Source organism: Coptis chinensis, chromosome 1 (genome assembly GCF_015680905.1).
Source record: "Coptis chinensis isolate HL-2020 chromosome 1, ASM1568090v1, whole genome shotgun sequence".
Lineage (NCBI taxonomy): Eukaryota > Viridiplantae > Streptophyta > Magnoliopsida > Ranunculales > Ranunculaceae > Coptis > Coptis chinensis.
In genome coordinates, this window is record NC_141456.1 from 83,937,378 (window position 1) to 83,955,838 (window position 18,461).

The 18,461-nt window shown below is 35.6% G+C and overlaps 1 long non-coding RNA gene and 1 pseudogene across 4 annotated transcripts; both read right to left on the bottom strand.

The window, feature by feature from the left end:
• Positions 1-3,005: 3,005 nt before the first annotated feature.
• LOC147525521 (uncharacterized) lies at positions 3,006-8,754 on the bottom strand. 3 transcript variants are annotated; one of them, XR_015221884.1, is made up of 4 exons: positions 8,401-8,754; positions 4,963-7,875; positions 4,766-4,868; positions 3,006-3,617 (listed from the first exon to the last, which is right to left on the bottom strand). It is a non-coding gene; the product is annotated as an uncharacterized LOC147525521 (long non-coding RNA). The 3 variants fall into 3 exon arrangements; XR_015221881.1 differs by lacking the exon at positions 8,401-8,754 and adding an exon at positions 8,187-8,315; XR_015221882.1 differs by lacking the exon at positions 8,401-8,754 and adding an exon at positions 8,022-8,180.
• Positions 8,755-11,084: 2,330 nt separating this feature from the next.
• On the bottom strand, positions 11,085-17,704 carry LOC147525522 (ABC transporter G family member 42-like; annotated as a pseudogene). The gene is made up of 11 exons (XR_015221874.1): positions 17,433-17,704; positions 16,870-17,344; positions 16,710-16,762; positions 16,549-16,602; positions 16,252-16,342; positions 14,873-15,172; positions 13,549-14,036; positions 13,298-13,458; positions 13,121-13,219; positions 12,752-12,907; positions 11,085-12,639 (listed from the first exon to the last, which is right to left on the bottom strand). The product of XR_015221874.1 is annotated as an ABC transporter G family member 42-like (transcript).
• Positions 17,705-18,461: the final 757 nt, after the last annotated feature.

Here is an 18,461-nt window from a genome sequence, read left to right on the forward strand (position 1 = left end):
TTCAAAAGTCTCATCCAAGAAAAACACTTTTGTTGTAAGCTAAAACATACTGAAATAAAAAAAAAAAATATATCAAAACCTCTCCAAACATAAAAACTGACAATATAAAAAGAAGAAAAAAATAGAACTTGAATGAAACTTGTAAGAGATCGAGTAGAGATAGAGAGAGAAAAAAAAACAATTTTGTAGAGAGAGAGAGATAGGGCGGAGTGAAAGGCCGGCGAGCTTGAGAAGAGAGAGAATGGGGGAGACGAAGTGAGAGAGAGAAAGGAAAAATCGCGAAATGTGCAGAAATTTTGGGCGACTCAATTTACGATTTTGCTCCTGTGACAGATACAAAAGTGACACCAAATCACTATTCCTCGTAGCCCATATTTTTCTAAGATAGTAAGATTTATTTGAAATATAATGATAAATATTAAATAAAATTGTTATATACACACTAAATATCTCCAGATATCGTAAAATATCCCCAAATATCACAAATATCATTAAAATATCATCGATATTTACAGTCGTATATATTTCTGAACATATTGTGATATTTATATATCTTTCTCTAAAATCTAGATAAATATCTCCAAATATCGTGATATATCGGGATATTTTGTACTATGTTCTAATGAGTTTATATCTGACATCTTTGATAGAGTTCCCATAAAAAAAAACTCAACACAAATGAAATGCGTATCAAAGGGTTGGTGTCGTTCAATAATACAATATCGAAGGTCTAGACCTCGATCCAGCCCATCGACCTTGTTTTTCCAATATCAGTTCACAGATGCTGAACCAACTCAGGTAATTTTCCTTGGTGTCAGAGAGCAACTAGGTGGAGAAATAGTAGACACACAGGAACATTACTCCCTTAGTTTCTCTGTCCACTTAACAGATGTCCAGTTCTTGGGATGTTCTAATGGCTTTCTACTTAGCCAAAAATACAAGTACAAGGACCACACTGTTTGTTCCTATGTTTGTAATCCCATTTTAAACCAATGGTTTCCCCTCCCTCCACTTTCAAGTGGGGGTTACCTATTGGTCTGGGCCTCCACTTTGAAGGCATACCAAACCATCATTATCAAGTTGTGTCTTACTCTCTTGGTAGACTGAAAGACAACAAAACCACCCAAAACTTCTTGAACTGCCAGATTTACTCATCTGATACTGGAAAATGGAGAAAACACAGAACAAGAATTTTCAACACTTTTTTAGCACACAATAAGACATTATTGAATGATGACCCCTCCTATCTTTACAGAAGAGGTATGGTGCATTGGCTGTTTTTCCTTATGGAACATAATGGTTACATGTTGGTTTACCATTTTCAAAAGGATTTCTTCAAGCTCATTCGACTCCCAATCTGTTCAGGCCGATTGTGGGAGTCAGAAGGGTGTTTGCTTTATGGGTCCAATTCATACGCGGCCAAATTTTGTATATGGAAGTACGGGGAGGATGCGAGTTTATACATTGAAGATGACGATCAAGACGATACTATGAAGAAATGGGAGTTGAAATATACAATGCAGTTTGAGACATTTAAACCCCAACTTCCTGATATCGGTCCCATCCATGAGAAACTCTTGGGCGAAATGTCCTTCCAACTTTGTGGTTTTAATGAAGATTTGCAAATCTTGTATGTTGCACTCCCAGGAATGATCGCTTCTTACAGTTTCGAGACTAAGAAACTGAAGAAAGTTTCTACTTGTAAGGTATTGTGTGAGAATGAACCTGCTCGGCGGTTGTTCTTGCGGGTTTGTGCATCTTTTTTAATACAACTAACTGGAGTTAAATTGCCTTTTGGATGCGAATGCAACTTGTTGTATCCTGAAAGAGAATCTCAGGGAAGCCGTGGAAGGCCTCTTCTGGTATGTCTCCCTTTTCCAGTATGAGCTTTTAGGAGTGGGAAATCAAAACTTGACTGAGTTTTTGGTATAAACTAGCCAATTAGTCCGCCTGCGGCCGGACCTGCTACATTAATAGTTCACCTTATCAATTGCAAAGAGAAAGTATCATAAAGCATAGAAAAAACACCGCCCAAAAGTAAATATTTTGTATCTGTGGAGTTTTATTTTGTAAAATCCAACCGCCCTAGAATGACTCTAATTCAAGTAAGTGATTAAAACATACAATACTCTAGTTGAATTCTTTTTCAGTTCATCACTCGCGTCTAACTCACCATATACAAACTTTCAATGTAACTCAGATTTGGAGGTTTAATATAAGCTTTCATATGGCATTTGAATGTTTGTTGATCACTTAGTTCATCTAAAGCTATTCAATAATCCTACTATTATCGCTTTATCATCTATCGTCTTACAAAGAAGTCTTTACTTTTATCTGAAGCTATCTCTCAAAACACAATATAATCCATATTGTAGCAAGCTGATTTAGACTACATATAATTTCAAAAGAATTAGCTTATTTAATTTAGAGACATAATGTACTGATACAAAGGGTATGTAATTTAATCATACACTTCTTATGCAACTCTATAAAAAAAAAATTATGTGTGGTTGGAAAACACACCTAGCCCTCTGGGCTCTTCTTCATCTTCTGAAGAAAATGGTCTTCCAGTAGTTTCCCCCAATAGTGCCCAACCTGCTAGCCCTCTTGTAATAACCAAACTTGACCAGAAGAGATGAATGTTTTAAATTTTAGTAAATGCCTAGTTCATCACTTAACTTCCTAGAGTATGGAATTTAAAGGCTAGTGAATATTTTTTTTGTATAATATAAGTTACAAATGTTGATTAAGGGAATTGGATTTTGAGATTACATCACACATTTGATTGAAGCGTTGGTTAATTCACTTGGAAAGAGTGAACATACTCCTAATTCATATAGTTGTGTAACTTTTTTTTTTTACTGAAATTTGATAAATATAGTTCCCAGTAGCATATCAAACACATGAACTTCGGTTTATTAGCAACTTTGAAGGCTGGCCAACACTAACCAACAGTAACTACGCTTTGACATATTTAGATATCAAATCTGGTACGCATGACAACATATGACCAATTAGCCAAAACATTCTCACATTAAAACCGACACAAATATCAAAACATAATGAGTGGCCATTAACTAGGAAAGAAGGGGATCACGACCAACTAATATCCTTATTTTCACTATACTTGGTACAAAAATTCAAATCTTATGAGCATTCAAGTCATTTTTTGCACATTATATATAGAGATTTCTGATCCTCTCTTGTCAGCAAAGTCTTCAGGCTCATTATCTAAAAGATCATTTTGACCATACCATAGCCGCTACCACTTGCACCACCACTAAAAAAGTTATCACTGCTACCTCAAGCAGCGACACCATACTCCCCACCGCTTCCACCATAACCACCAGCAGTAGCACCTCCATCAAAATTGGTTCCACTACCATAGACACCACCTCCACCACCACCATAGCTGATATACCGCCACCATAACCAAGCTTGGACAGATGGGTTTCATGTTAAGTCATAGAATTTATGCACTTTTAACATGTAATTAACTTTCAAATTGATCTTGAATGTCTCATGTTGACCTGAGCTCGTACTTGCACTTTTGTGGTGGTTAAGTACTCTTCAGTAGAATACGGCTTCTTCGTAAGTGATAGCATCTCAATACATTGCTAAATAAGATTTAATAGAAAATGAAAAGACACAGGTTAGAGGCAGAAAACACATTAACCACATTAGCAAAAACCTTAATAAGCACCATAATGTTCTGTTTAAATTATAAATATTCCAAAGTACATACCAAAGTCACATCTACATAGCCAAATAGCCAATCTAGGCTTTGGCATAATAATTTAAAAAGTGTGTGCAAATGCAAATCAAATGTAGGCTTCAGTCTGACTATTTATAAGATTAATCACGAACTGGATTGTTTATGGTATTAGCTAGAAGAACTTACAATGGTCCATTTGATCTTAGAGTTAGAAAGTGAAAGCAATCATATTGCGAGAAGGAGTATGTAGACACGTATCGAGCCTTCATCTTTCTTCCAATGATCAATGTAATGCAATTTTTTGTTGCAAAAGCAAAAAAATAAAAATGATGAGCAGCACCAAGAAAAAATATAGATGAGTTCTAGTGTTTCGAAACCTTTTTATCCTTCTTTAAATTGGGGAAGAAAGCGGAAGTATTTGGCAAGAAATTTGATTTATCAAAAGCGGTGTTACTAAATAATGAGAAAAGGACAGTAAAAAAAATACACTACTAGAAACGGCATCCACTTCCAATCATAAAAATTTCGATATCAATTTTAGAGCACTTACTGCAATGAAAGAAATTAACATGACAAACCACAAACTCATTAACAACTACTAATGGGAAGACTTTAAAAAGAGGACAACTACTACGTACAACAACACTAAAAGGTTAGTTGCACGAAGCTTTCTGACTCGGATTCCTATATACAATGTAGCACCTGATTTTTTCACACAATTGCGTTTTGTTGCCCTTGGTATTTTTTTAAACAATAATTGTTTTTCAAAATAGATGTGTAAATAATTTGCAAGCAATGACATACTGGTGCAATTTTGCGTGATTCTTCCTTATGGTCAAAAGTAAAAAAAAGTTAAGATTACATAGTACATATATAATTAATGGAGTTGATTGCAAATTAATCGCAGATTGCAAAATCATAAAAAAATAAACATTCGAAAAATCCCACCATCACCAACACAAAGCACTCACTTATATACATATGTTAAGTCATGCATATCATATACTTAAACTGAAAAAAGTGAGCCAACACAAAGCCTATGAAGCTTACCAACTGATGGTCTTTCCTCCTATGAAAATTTCTCCAGAGCCTCCCGATCTCTGATTGTTGCCAAAGTAGATACTTTGAGCTGGTACCATTGTTTATCGAAAACCTGCAAAGTGATTCAAGGTTTGACGATATGTTTTATAGTGCTGCAACAACAACTATTTCTACAATAATAATTTGTAAGGGAGCAATTTATCAACCTTGAATTCTTGCTTCACTTTCAATGAAACATAATCGATGATTGCCAAGTACAATACACGTTCAGTGAGCAAGACAACTGGTTCCTCTCGCTCATTGCAAGCTTCCTCTCAAGCTTTGCATCAGACACATTTCTTCTCCATTTCTTGGAAAATGTGAGTAGCTACCATATATGAGAGAGTTTGAAACCAAAAATCGTGAATAAATAGAGGAAAAGGATAAAAGAATAGGAAATTAATAATGATAAGCCATAAACCAAATAATCCGGGATAAATATATAAATCAGTAAAAATATGAAGTATAGGGGAAATAAGGATATTAAAAACCACACAATCAAATAAATATATACAATAGGCTCTCAAACAGGCGTACTTATATGGACCAAGAGAAAAAAGTGGAAAGTTATCATGTAATCCAAGTCATGAGTTTGGTCAAACAGAAAAACTCTAATAAAGCCAACGAAGGAAACTCACTCTCTCTCTCTAAGAACCAATAGGTTTGCATCAGAATTGAGGATATATATATTAAAGTAAATAAGTTAATGAGTGTAGGGAATATAATATATATAAATCTATGTATAAATAAAGTAAGAGAAAAAAAAACATCAGAGACAAAAAAAAACCCGGAAATCAATGTAAATGTGAGAGCGTTTAGAGAAGAACAAATGGTGATGGTACCATAGTAATGGAGTTATCAAAAAGAAATAGCATGCCTCATCTAAGTGAAATCAAGGATGATACCTTAAGGCTGCTGGATTCTTTGGATGAGAAAGACCATGCGATATATGCTGTCGTGTAGATGCTATTGAGGATGATTAAAGTCGAGCGGGTGTATAACAAACTCGTAGAATTCAACTTAAACCAAAAGGGCGTAGATTTAAACCTAAAGATAATCACCTAAAGACAAAGATTTACATTGTGTACATATTTAAAGCTAATCATTGAGGCTGCATATATAAATGTCTCAACGCATTAACCAAATTTTGAGAACATCGCGGAAACACCACAAACCCGTTTGTTATACTCACTGAAATAAAAATTAAGAGAACACCTAATTAACCATAGAAGTATTACTTATATTGACGTTGAAAAAAAAAACCAAAAAACAGTTGAGCGATTGAAGAAAAACTATTGCAAGAAAAGCATATCTTGCAATAGAGCGATTGAAGAAGGAGAAAAGTGGCATCAAGTCACTGCATCCGATATTGGTGCAAGAGATTGAGCAAACGTTAGGAATTCCAGCACGTAAAAAATAGAATCTCTAATACCCAAATCAAATGTTCCTACCTTGCATCTTCCTGGAAGCAATCTCCAGTCTAGTCGTCTCAGATCTTCCCTTAACGCAAGAGATATTCAAGCTGATGATTTCAGCTTGTTGGCGGAATTTGAAGCACAACAGCAACATCAACATCAGCCACTCCTCAATGAATTATCATGTTTCTCTCAACCACGGCTAATTCCTACATTTGCCAACCGCCCCATTCGTACAAAATCTCTAGCACCATCAAATTTGTAAGACCTCTACAGTGCATAGATGTCCTCATCTCCCCGGTATTCTAATCAGGCTATGTCATCTAGCATGTTTTCGCCATCACGCAAATCAGCTGTTCTCAATCAATTCCAGCAGCAATAGAGCATGCTTTCTCAGATAAACACAAATGTCTTCTCCCCCAAAAATGTTGATCACCCTCTCTTAAGGCTCCGGTCGTCTTGTAATACATTCTTGTGAGCCATAAATTAATCGAGCTTCAGTAGGGACTGTTGATATATCATTGTAGTATTGCATGATAGATTCAAGTCAAGTATAATAGGAAAGCAGCCCCCATAAAAATATCCCACTTCCTTAAAAAATAAGGAAGTCAAATGAGCAAATGATACTATACTTTAATCTTTTCATGTAACAATAAGGAAGTCCTCATTTTCTTTCTCAGCCATATTTGTACTTAATATAGAATTGAGCATTTGGCGAGAACCTTACCTCGACAGTCGACACGCTGCCAAATACTATACATTCCATGCAAGGACATCTGTTGGATTTCATCTCATTTTCTGCAAAAAACTATAACAATACGGCTACATGCAGATAGAATGGATACATCAGTTAATTGATTGGCTAAAAAGAACTCTAGGATTCGTACTATAGAGTAACTATGTTCTATGATCTAAAAAAAAAACTATGTTCAAGCTGGAGTCGTTTTTTTTCAAAAGGGATGAAAAATAAGTTCAGGCTCCGGTCGTCTTGTAATACATTTTTGCGAGCCATAAATGAATCGAGCTTCAGTAGGTAATCTTGATATATCATTGTACTATTAATATTGCAGGATGGATTCAAGTCAAGTATAATAGGAAAGCAGCCAGTAAGGACGAAAGTGAACGGGAGTACGGCGCATGAGAAGTTTGTATAGTCCTTCAAGCATTCCTATTCTTGCACCCTCCCTGTTTCCTTCCTTACAGAAGTCGGAAATCAAACAATTATAAGTCGAAACATCATCACTGCAAACATCTCTTGCTAATGACATTGCACTATGCAACAGAACCGCTTCCTCCATTTTCCTATCCTTGCAGTATGCATCAATCAAGGTATTATACGTACCAATTGTTGGAGTAATACCTTGTCCTGCCATACTATGAAACAGCTCGTGAGCTTCTTTCAACATAACCTTCTTGCAAAACCCCTTAATCAGTGCATTATATGTAACAACATTTGGCTTTACATCTGAAACTAACATATCTTTCTGCAACTCAAGTGCCTCCATTTATAATATAATTATAAGTAATCACATAAGGTCTGGAATCCTTCCGATTCTTCAACTCCTCAAACAACTTCATAGCAGCACCAACCCACATGCAGCAAAACACATTCACCAGACTTCATGCTTGCAACAGCTATTGCCAATCCTGTCATCTGATTTTTCTCTGCCACGAACAAAGAAAAACAATGAATGTACAGAACAATGTTTTAAAGGAATAGCAATAAGTTACAGCAACAGTCCATTTCCTGAAAGTTTTGTGTCTGGGCATCTTCAGAATTATGGTTTTGAAAGAGACACAAAATCACTTACAGGTACTCAGGCACATCACAAAATGCTACATCACAGTAAAATATTAGACGTAATATGTAAATAGAAATATATCGGCTAGCTAATAAGATACGATGGATGAATTTGGATTGAAAGAAAATCAAATGATAATTTTGATACGCCATTTATCTATGTTTGCTAGCGCACCTGTACATGCTCCGGGTGTGTACTATCCATAAAAATCCCAGCAGAAATTGTTGACTTGAGATAATTATATTTTAATGACATTTGTAGCTTATTAAATAAATATCAGATTTTATCTTAGATGCAATATAGGAGGTCGTGAATAGAAGATATCAATGAGGATAAATTAGGAAAGATTATATTTTCTGTACTATTCACATCCACAGGGAAGATGTACCATGCTTAGTTTTTTACCACTCAACCGCCAACTCTCCAGTCGGCATTACAGGTTCCGAAGAAGTACGTCTTGCAGGAGTAAAGGTTTTCTTAGCATCAGAATCCGAGTCGGAATAAATGGATTAGAATTGGACGAACCAAGAAATCCAGGTTCAACTGAGTTTTGTCTTCAAAAATTGCTTGAACTATCATTCTTAGTTTAATTTTGGATGATAACGAAGCTGACGTTTAATTTTGACATCACTCTATCATTCTTAGTTTAATTTTGGAAGAAGAGAAGAATAAGAAAGAGAGTTTGAAGAGGAATTTTTTTTTGGAGAGTTGGGAGTGTTTTGTTGAATTGAAAAAATAGCATGGAGAGATGTTTTTATCTATTTTGGGTTACCAACAATTGAAATCCGCAAAAACAGGGCGTAAAATTCATTTTTTTATGAAAAATCTAATGTGTTAGTCTCAGAGAAAAAAAAGGGGCTGACGTGGGTCATTGGGAGCATTTTCCACTACTTAGTATTAATGGTCTTTGATTTAGTTTGTTCCTTTTACTACTATATGATGTTTTTACATTTACCTTGTCTGTGATGATATGTTTAACATGATATTTAGGACCATAGTACAAAATATCAGAATATGAGTATTTATCGATATTCAATTTATGGATATGTATTGTGGATATATCTCCTTCTTTGTGGATATTTGACATTGTTTCACATGGATATATCCAAAATATCGATAAATATCGTAGAAATTGTAGATATTTCTTGATATATTATGATACATTATTTATATTTATTTGAAATATAATGGTAAATATTAAATAAAATTGTTATATACACAAAATATCACCAAATATATCCAACTATCGCAAAATATCTCCAAATATCACAAATATCGCAAATATCGTCGATATTTACAGTCGTATATATCTCTGAACATATCGTGATATTTATATATCTTTCTCTAAAATCTAGATAGATATCCCAAAATATCGCGATATTTTGTACTATGTTTAGGACACTTCATATTTCAGGAAGACTTAGTATTATATCTAATAGAGTAATAGCCCAAGGTAACGCTATTGTTGACATCTTTTGTAGGCATTGAAGGGCATTATAAGTCGTACAAATAAAAATCTAGTTAAGCTTACTGAGGATGGATAGCTTGTTGTGTACCAAAGGGAGGTTGCGTTACTTGTGTAGATCATTGTCACCAAGTACGGTACGGGTTTAAAACGGTGTATTTGAAAAAAGCTTAGTTCGTGTTTTAAACGGAACGTCTTGGAAAAAAAACGGAAAAAAAAGCGTAAAAAAACGTGGGGCATAAAAAACGGGTTTAAAACGGTAAAACGGGTTTAAAATGTATAATACGTACAATATGTAAAAGAAACAGTAAAAACCGATGATAAATAATATAATAGATAAAGAATTTGATTTTTTTATAAGAGTGGAAAAAATAATTGACACATAAAATAAAAATAAAAATAATACAAATGAAAGAAAATTCAAATACATGAAAATATCAAATTATCATTACTCATCTAAATACTATAAGTTTTAGATTCAGTACCAAAACACGACTCTAAATAAGATATTACTAATTACTAACCATAATGGCATAATCAAGTTCTACAAATAAGTTAATAACTTTAAAATTTATAATTAATTATTAATAGTCTAAAACAAAATAAAACTGTCTCAATAAGTCAATCTAACGCCCACTCTTCAAAAAAGTAAACTCCAAAACCCATTTTTCTTCTTCGTGTTTTCTTTTAGATTAAAAAAAAAATAATAAAAAAAAAAAAAAAAAAAAAAAATTAAACGGGAGATTTTCAAAATCTCGGGTTTTAAACGTTTTTTAAGTTTAAAACGCGTTTAAAACGTTTAAACCTAAGTTTTAAACTGGAACTAGACGTCTTGCCAATATCTCGGGTTTTAAACGCGTTTTTTTTAAAACGCCGAACTTGGTGGCAATGGTGTAGATTATAGATGGTAAGAGTTTAGTGGGCACTAGATTCATTATTTGCCAATATTCACAGTTGCACTGCATGCCTAATTACCGATTCCATGGATTGTCCTTTGAACTGTTTATGTAAGTGCTGGAAGATCTGTTTTTCACATCTCTGAGATGATTTGGTTTTTGCTCTAATATTTTCATTCCGAAGCCAGTAGGTAAGGTCTTTTAGTTACTTTCCCTGGGTGAGTTTTAGATCGTTGTTTGTTGAGGTACAATTTCTTTCTTATCGGTCTTTTTGTATGCAATTAAGTCGAGTGAATTTTCAGACTGGAGGTGATGGCAAATGGTTGCACCCTAAAAGAGTGGCTCTGGGAAGTCTTCCCTCTTACTTGAGCGTTATGATTCTTAAACATGTAGTTACTACTGATTTTTTACTGTCCACAATGGGACTCAGTTTAAGAATATTAGAAACAGTACAATAATCTCTGGAAGAAAACTCTAGATGCACAAAAGTTCTTCCTAAATACTATGAAAAGCATTCAAGTAGGACAAATTTTATTTTACCATTGAAGCACTCCGATCCTTTGTCCAAATTCTATCAACCAGGGAGAGATTTGCACCAAATATGCCCGATACAAAGGATGCTAAGGGGAGTTTTCTCTGAGCATTCGGTCCATTTGACTTTTATCTTTTCTAGAAGTTTTTATTTTTTTTTTTTGAAAAAGTAAGCTGGGATTAAGGTATACCCCCACCTGATATTATTGCAAAAGGTTAAACTTTACAAGCCTCCTTAAGAGTTAGATCATTGAAAGGAGGAGCACAAAGACACTATATCGACAAGCTTCAAGCCTAGCATACATAAGATAACATACTAGTCATCCTACAATCGAACCTAAGAAAGTAGAGATAATAGTCCTACTTTCTAGTCATGATTTCTTTAACAATCTTAGGATGATCCTTTCTAAGATGAGTCTGTGTTTTCTCATAGTTGCAAAAGAAGCCTTCGCAAGCACAACACACATAAATAAGTCCCAAAGTATCATCCCAAAACTCTTTGGTGTAGTCCTCAAAATTTCTCATCTTCTTGTTTTTTGTTAGCGACTTTACCTTCTTCATCATTGCAAGCGTATGCTCTATTTTTCCTGAAGAACGCTCTTGGATCCTTTTGCTTCTTTTTGGCTTCACAGTAGTCCATTGATTTTGATCCTTAGAAGGCACTACATACCTTGATGAGCTTTTACGCAAGCCAATTGTTGGGGCTATTGTAGCAGCATCCGTAAAAAACTCAGTCTCATTCTCTGAGAGATCATCATCTTCATCTTCATATCCAGCAACTAGCCCTTCATACATGTGTCGTTCTCTACTACTTGGCAGTTGGTTGATCGGAATAACTCTAGGCTGATGACTTTGTGTTGGTATAACCGTATTACTCTTATCTCTCTGGTTATTTGAAGCTCCTCTTTGCGATTGAGGAGTATCCATAGCTTCACCAATCCTATTTACTATAGGAGTTGTTATCTCAGCAGGCACATAAAGTGCTAATTGAAGTCCAATGGAAGGATCAGCTCCAGTATCATGTCCACTAGCATTGAGCTCTTCAACCACTGTTCCATTCCCCTGAGCACCACTACTCTGGCCAGATTCTTCTGTTCTAACAGTGGAAGGACCCACACAAACTATTGGTACTGACTCTGCAAGAGGAGAGTTCGGCACCGCAGTAACATTCTCTGTAATGGTCTGGACCACCACTTGAGTAGGAAGCTGACTGCAGTACCTTTTCTGGAAGTTGAATCTGTTGATGGCGAACACAAATAGGAATTTCGAAGAACATTGTGAAACCAACCAAAACTCCAGCTGCCGGCCCCATAAAATTGGTATTGTATCCATAATGGTCTGTTACAAAATCTTTTATTCTCTGCTCTCCTGCCCTCGACACCTTGACCATATCCTCCATGTCCCCGTATTGTGAAATTATAAGACAGTAAATTGTTCGGGCCACCACTTTGGTATTTTCTGCATTGGAAGAAGCTAGATCTGCAATTTGTTCCTCAATATCTGCACTTCGTTGTCCATTACCTTCTCCATACAAGATTCTCTAATTTTGACGTAAATGACATAAAAGAGGCTGGCTGGGTACCCCTAATCCTTACCTGAGACGGTCACCAGAAGACAAGGATCGAGGAGTTCCTCTGTCTGACCCAGATTTTCTGGGCGTTGGTTTCTCCTGTTTGGTTCCCTTCTATCCCCTGGACCACTTCCTCAGATACAACTACTTGTTGTTTATCAAGAGCTATGGCAAAGAAGCTTACTTTAATTAGTTATAAACTCCAGACAAAGTAAATTATGCCCAAACTAGTGAGTAGTGCTTTCCAGAAAAGAACTTACAAAGATTAAGCACTTACGATTTAGGTACATAAGTGCAAAAGTAAAGAGAACATGGAAGATGATAGTGAAACAAACAAGAGCTCCCGCTCCTATCCAAAAAAAGTTGATCTGTGGAATGACACCATTGGATTGGAGTACTGAAACCCACCCAAGCTTGTAACATTATGGGAATCCTGTTCATGCATTTAGATATTGTTAAACATACTCAGCATAGTGAAACAAACGTATCCATGATCGATGAATCCATGATAAGTTTATGGATCTTGATATATTGGATGCACCACTTTAAGCTCATATGATTTCTTATCAGCTCAAGAGAACAGTGTTATTTATGGCAAAAGATAACTAGACACGTTATTAATTGAATAATTAAGAATACAATAGACCTTTTTGTCCATCCACCTAGGAGCAAAAAATTCGTTGACAGAGATAGCATTGTACTGTACGATAAAGGTGAACATGAATATCCCCAGATGGAATCATATCTGCGACATTTACATATGACTTCGCAAATGTTCTGATCACCTAAAAATTTCCTTATTTAGTGCAAATGTAAGGCTAACCTCGTGGGATGGTGAAACCACCAAGTAAGTGCAGAACGAGTAGAATCAGGGATCCAAATGTGCTGGATATATTGTGTGTCCTACAAACTCCTACGGTGAACTAAAAGAACCCAGCAGCCATTTGCTGGAACAAAATCATCAACAAAAATTGCTTGAAAAACCTGCAAAAGAAGGAATGAAAATTATAGATAATATCCCCTTTTCTGCTAAGGTTATTATCAACATTAAATTCATTGGTGTAACTTACTTACCTACTAGCTTCTGGGGCGAATCCAATGGAGTAATACGTTACAACCATCCAAACGAAATGGTGATACTCTGCTCTGGAATAGAGTTATACATGTTGGAGACTAAAGTGTAAGTTAGTGCACTGACATATAGTGTTGTATCATCTTCATTTTGAGAATGTAGGTTAGTCCTCAAATATACAGTTGAAGCAATGAATGCTACAACACCAACTTGGGCAATCTTGAAAATGTATACAAAAGAATTTCTCTTGATAAGTAGAACCTCTTTATAAAAATTAGCCTTGATAAGATCCATAATTGGAACTGAATGCTTGGTGAACACAAGAGCTGCTTTGTGGCTCTTGCTGTTATCATATGGGATTAACAGGTTTCCAGAGAGTTGTAACCCAACAAGGAATGTCTTGAACTGGTTGGAAAAATCATTGGCTGATATGTACCGGTATGGCTTACTCTTCTCCCCAGTATTGCTCTTGATCATTCCTTGACGTGACCTGGCAGAAAGCACAACTAGTTAAGGAGATCCCATATGCAAATCAAGATGAGATAAATAAACTCAAATTCACAATGATTTAGTAGTCAAAAAATTTCACTTGGACATGAAAAAGCGGAAACTCTCGTTGCACCACCAAGGACCAGTGTACATCCTACCTGACACTAGACTCGCATGGTATTTTTATTTAGTACCGTAAAGCTGTTATTTAGGGTTGAATGTTTAGGAATTGGAGGATAGGTTGGCCTAGAGGTTGAGTTACAGAGCTTATGAGCTTGTAACCTTGGTTTTTGCTTTGTTATTTTGGTCATCCCCGGAGATTTGTAACTTTGTTTCTTCGGAAATAATACAGGCCGGTAAGGGTCTGCATTGTTGAAAAAAAACCACAATTTCACTTGAGGTCTTTTATGGACAAGTGAAATTAGAACACAGCCAAAAAAGCCAGAATGTGATTAACTTGTGAAGAGACTCACCATGTTCTTAATTTGTTGTCTTATGATCACCACCTCCTCTAGTATGGTGGATCAATAATGAGTCGACAAGGAGTTGATATCTAAAAATCAATCAGAAAAGTAAAAGTTTTGAAAGCCTTCAGTAAGGAACAATGAAAGTTTTTGGAATTCAAACTTTTTGGAGATTTCATTCATAAATTGGCACCGTTAGTCAGTTTTAAGTGAGTAACATTTACAGCTCACTTACTTGAGACTTTGAGTCATCAACCTGACTCTATTTTGTTCTTTATATACCAACTAAAGGGTGCAAAGCATCGACGGTCAAGAACTGTCACAGAGAAATTGGAAGTGTCCATACTAAAGTCAGCCTAATATCTATATTTACCTCTTGCAAGAAATCAGCCGTACCCTTCCTTTCTGGGCACCGGAAGCCACAGCTTTCGAAAAACTCAAGGACCTTCTCTCTTGGACCCTGATAAACAATTTGACCCTCAGAAAGAAGACAATGTCATCAAAGAGATCAAATGTTTCAGGGTCGGGTTGGAGGAGAGACATTAAAACTGTGCACTCGTGAGGTGGACAATCTGCTGCAAGCACTTGACAATCTGATAAGTTGTAGAGGTGTCCAGTCCAGTTGATATCTCATCCATAAAGAGTGTCTTGGTTGGGCCTACGATCATCTCCCCTGCATTAATTGAAAGGTTTCAGTATAAAACATATGGAACTCAGAATCTGGATGTCTAACATTGCCACATAGCACACGCCAGGCATATAATTCATGTGACTCCAGCTAATATGACTTGCCTATATATGAGCTAACTGCCCAAATAAATCTGTGTTTTTGGTCTTTTTAAATGAATACTTTTAATAGTCTTTCCTATAGCTATTTTTTGTTTAGATTTAGATACTTGTCTTAGGATATATTTGATATCAAGGTGTTGCAAAACATCAGATCCCATCAACATAGATCCTTAAAACTTCATATGCGAAAAGTGTAATCTTCTCAAAAGTACTTGCATTTGTTCAATTAAAGTTGATTTCTTAACAAGTAAGCTAACTAAATTGTGCTAAGATCACTATCTCTAGAATCTCGATTGTAATTCATATAGATCTCTGATATTTACCATCAGCACTTTTTCAAACTTTTACTTGAAAACTTTAATTTACCCAAACTTATGCAGTTCGGGTAAATTAGATAACACAAACTCTCCCCTATGCATCCTCCATAACAATATTTTAGAGTTTTTCATCTAAGGGGGGCACATTTATGTATTTTGACAAACTAGCAGGATGATCTGCCGCTTGGTTAGCAGTCTGTAAACACATGAATGAAGACCACCTCCTCTTTCCTCTTTCTACTAGCGGACAGAAAGTCTTAACGTTTTTTGCCGTACCAGTGTGTTGCCTTAGTTCCTTTAATGGCTCTTATGGAATCTGACACAACATGAACTTCCTAATCTGATCTATTACGCATTCCTTTAGTCCAACATCGTCGACCCTGAGCTCTTGGAAATTAACAGATCTCTTCATATAACCTATTCATTCAACTTCCAGCATATGAATCCCTAGTTGCATGGAACTTCTAAGATAAGTTATCCTCCTCTTTGCATACATCTTTCATTCTTGCTTTGCCAGCATGCCAGTTCAAGTTGTTTATGCAACTAACGGTTGCTATTACTTTTACCACCCTATTCCTAACAGATTTATTTTTTTAAAGCTTAACAAAATTCAAGTGAATAAATATCCTAGAGAATTTAGGCCAACCTGTTGTGACACGCTTTCTCTGGCCACCCGATATTCCTCTCCTCATTTGGTCTCCAATAATTGTGTCCTTACAGATATCAAGCCCGAGTATCTGTTCACGAACAACAGCTGAAGCCAATTTAATCAATTAAACACATTTTTTTGTCAAAGACCATTTACTTTGATGAGGGTGTTGTGGGATCTGTCAAAGCCCACAACCATTTCACAAGTACATGTCTTGAGTGTGAGATTGTAATATACCATGTTTTTCACTTAGAAATGTACCAAAACTTTCTTTTGCTTAGAAGTACTACACACCTTTACTGTATAGTCGGTTTGAAGGTTGCTTCTTGCTCCTTCTATTGCAGTGGCCTGAAAAATGTAAAACAGAGGAAACAAATAAGTAGATGACATTGCATAACTGAAAAGTTTAATAAAGAAAGGTTCCCGAAATATCAAATGTGGGTTTTTGTTCTTACCTCCATGAATATCAACCTCTTCCTCAGGGAAAATCCCAGCAGCCTTCTCACGCCTTGCTAGGTCGGTTAGAAGATCTGTTAACTTACATGTATATATCTTTAATGAATAATTTTACTTTGAAAAAGGAGAACGTTATTTGTTAACATTGAGCCCAATTACCATATTTTTCTCCAACCCCTTGGCATCTTGCTGAGAAATCAAGAGTTTCTTTAACGGACATTAGTGGAATGTGAAGATCATTTTCACCAACGTACACTGATGTCTTCTGCGGTACGAATTTGTTGAGCTTGTGCCCGTTGTATGTCACTTCTCCTTCCAACCGATCCACAACACCAAAAGATAAAAAGAAAAATATATATACATTAAGTACCTCCGTAAACAGTACAACGATCTCACAAGAAAGTCTGAGCTGTGTTGAATTCTCGAAATGGCATGACCATGTCATTTTCACAGTGAATAGACTAAGACTCAGCTTGACGTATAACACATCTTTCAACTGAGCCATTAACTAAGATAAAACAATTGCTAGAGAAAAGCTTGCTTATTAACCTTTAAGGTGAGGTCTAAGTTTGCTGCCAATGCCAGCAACAGAGTTGTCTTTCCGGAAGAGGGAGCGCCCAGTAGAAGTGCCATTCTGTACAAGATGAGATTATCGTCGGACAAATAATTTTCAGATTAATCATGAGCACCCAAAGTTCATTTGAACACTTAAACTTATATACCTTGAAGGTCTTATAATTCCAGAGGCATCGTCAAGGATGGTCAGATTTTTTTTTCTTAGCTATTCTGATTCCAAAGAAACCAAGCACCATTTCAGCCATGTTTATTGTGCTGTTTAGGAGTGTAGGAAGACCTCTCTTATTTGCAATGTGGTAATCTGCTTCGACTGTTAGATGTTCAAACCTTACTTCTACTGCGGGAAGCTCGATTTCACCCTTTAGAAAAAGTAATAAGAAAAAAAAAGAAGAAATCAGATTATGTTTTGAAGCAACTATACCTTTATTTATTTAACTTGAGAACAATGAGTCAATGATATATATATATACGGTTTGGCTAGGGTGACATCCTAACTGTGACATCCTTATTGTACAATGAATTGAGCTAATTTTTTGTAGAGATCTAATCCATGAAGAGTAGATTATATCTACAAAAAATCATACACTAATCACTAATTCATTGTTGAAATACACTTTTTGATAGGATGTAAGGATGTCAAGTCACCCTAGCCAAACCGATATATATATATATATATATATATATATATATATATATATATATATATATATATATATAGGGTCATAGGGATCTGATGCATCATGCATGATTATTATTTTAACTCAATGATACAACTGAGAACAATATATGAAGAACCATGACATTGAAGCACAAGATCCTATCTTAAATTGCTTAAATCAGAAAGAGGATAAGACTAAAAATCCTAAAAAAGTTACCAGCAATATCTCGAGGATTGTGTTTGGTTACCAGACACACTATTGAATCTGCAAGGGAAGATATTGTATAAAGAATGAGACTGTGCTTTTAATGGTTGCCTAGGTATCCAGAATATGTTTCAAGAATCAAGTCTCTACAGTAGCTCTTTGTTAAGTGAAGAGTCCTATTTATAGAAATAGAAAATAAGTAGATAGGACTGGTTAACTGAACATGCGACGGGCTCAGGTGATTTACTAGACCTGTGGGTCGCCCAGATGTCTAACTTAACATGTGAGCCGTCCAAGTGGCTAACTGGAACT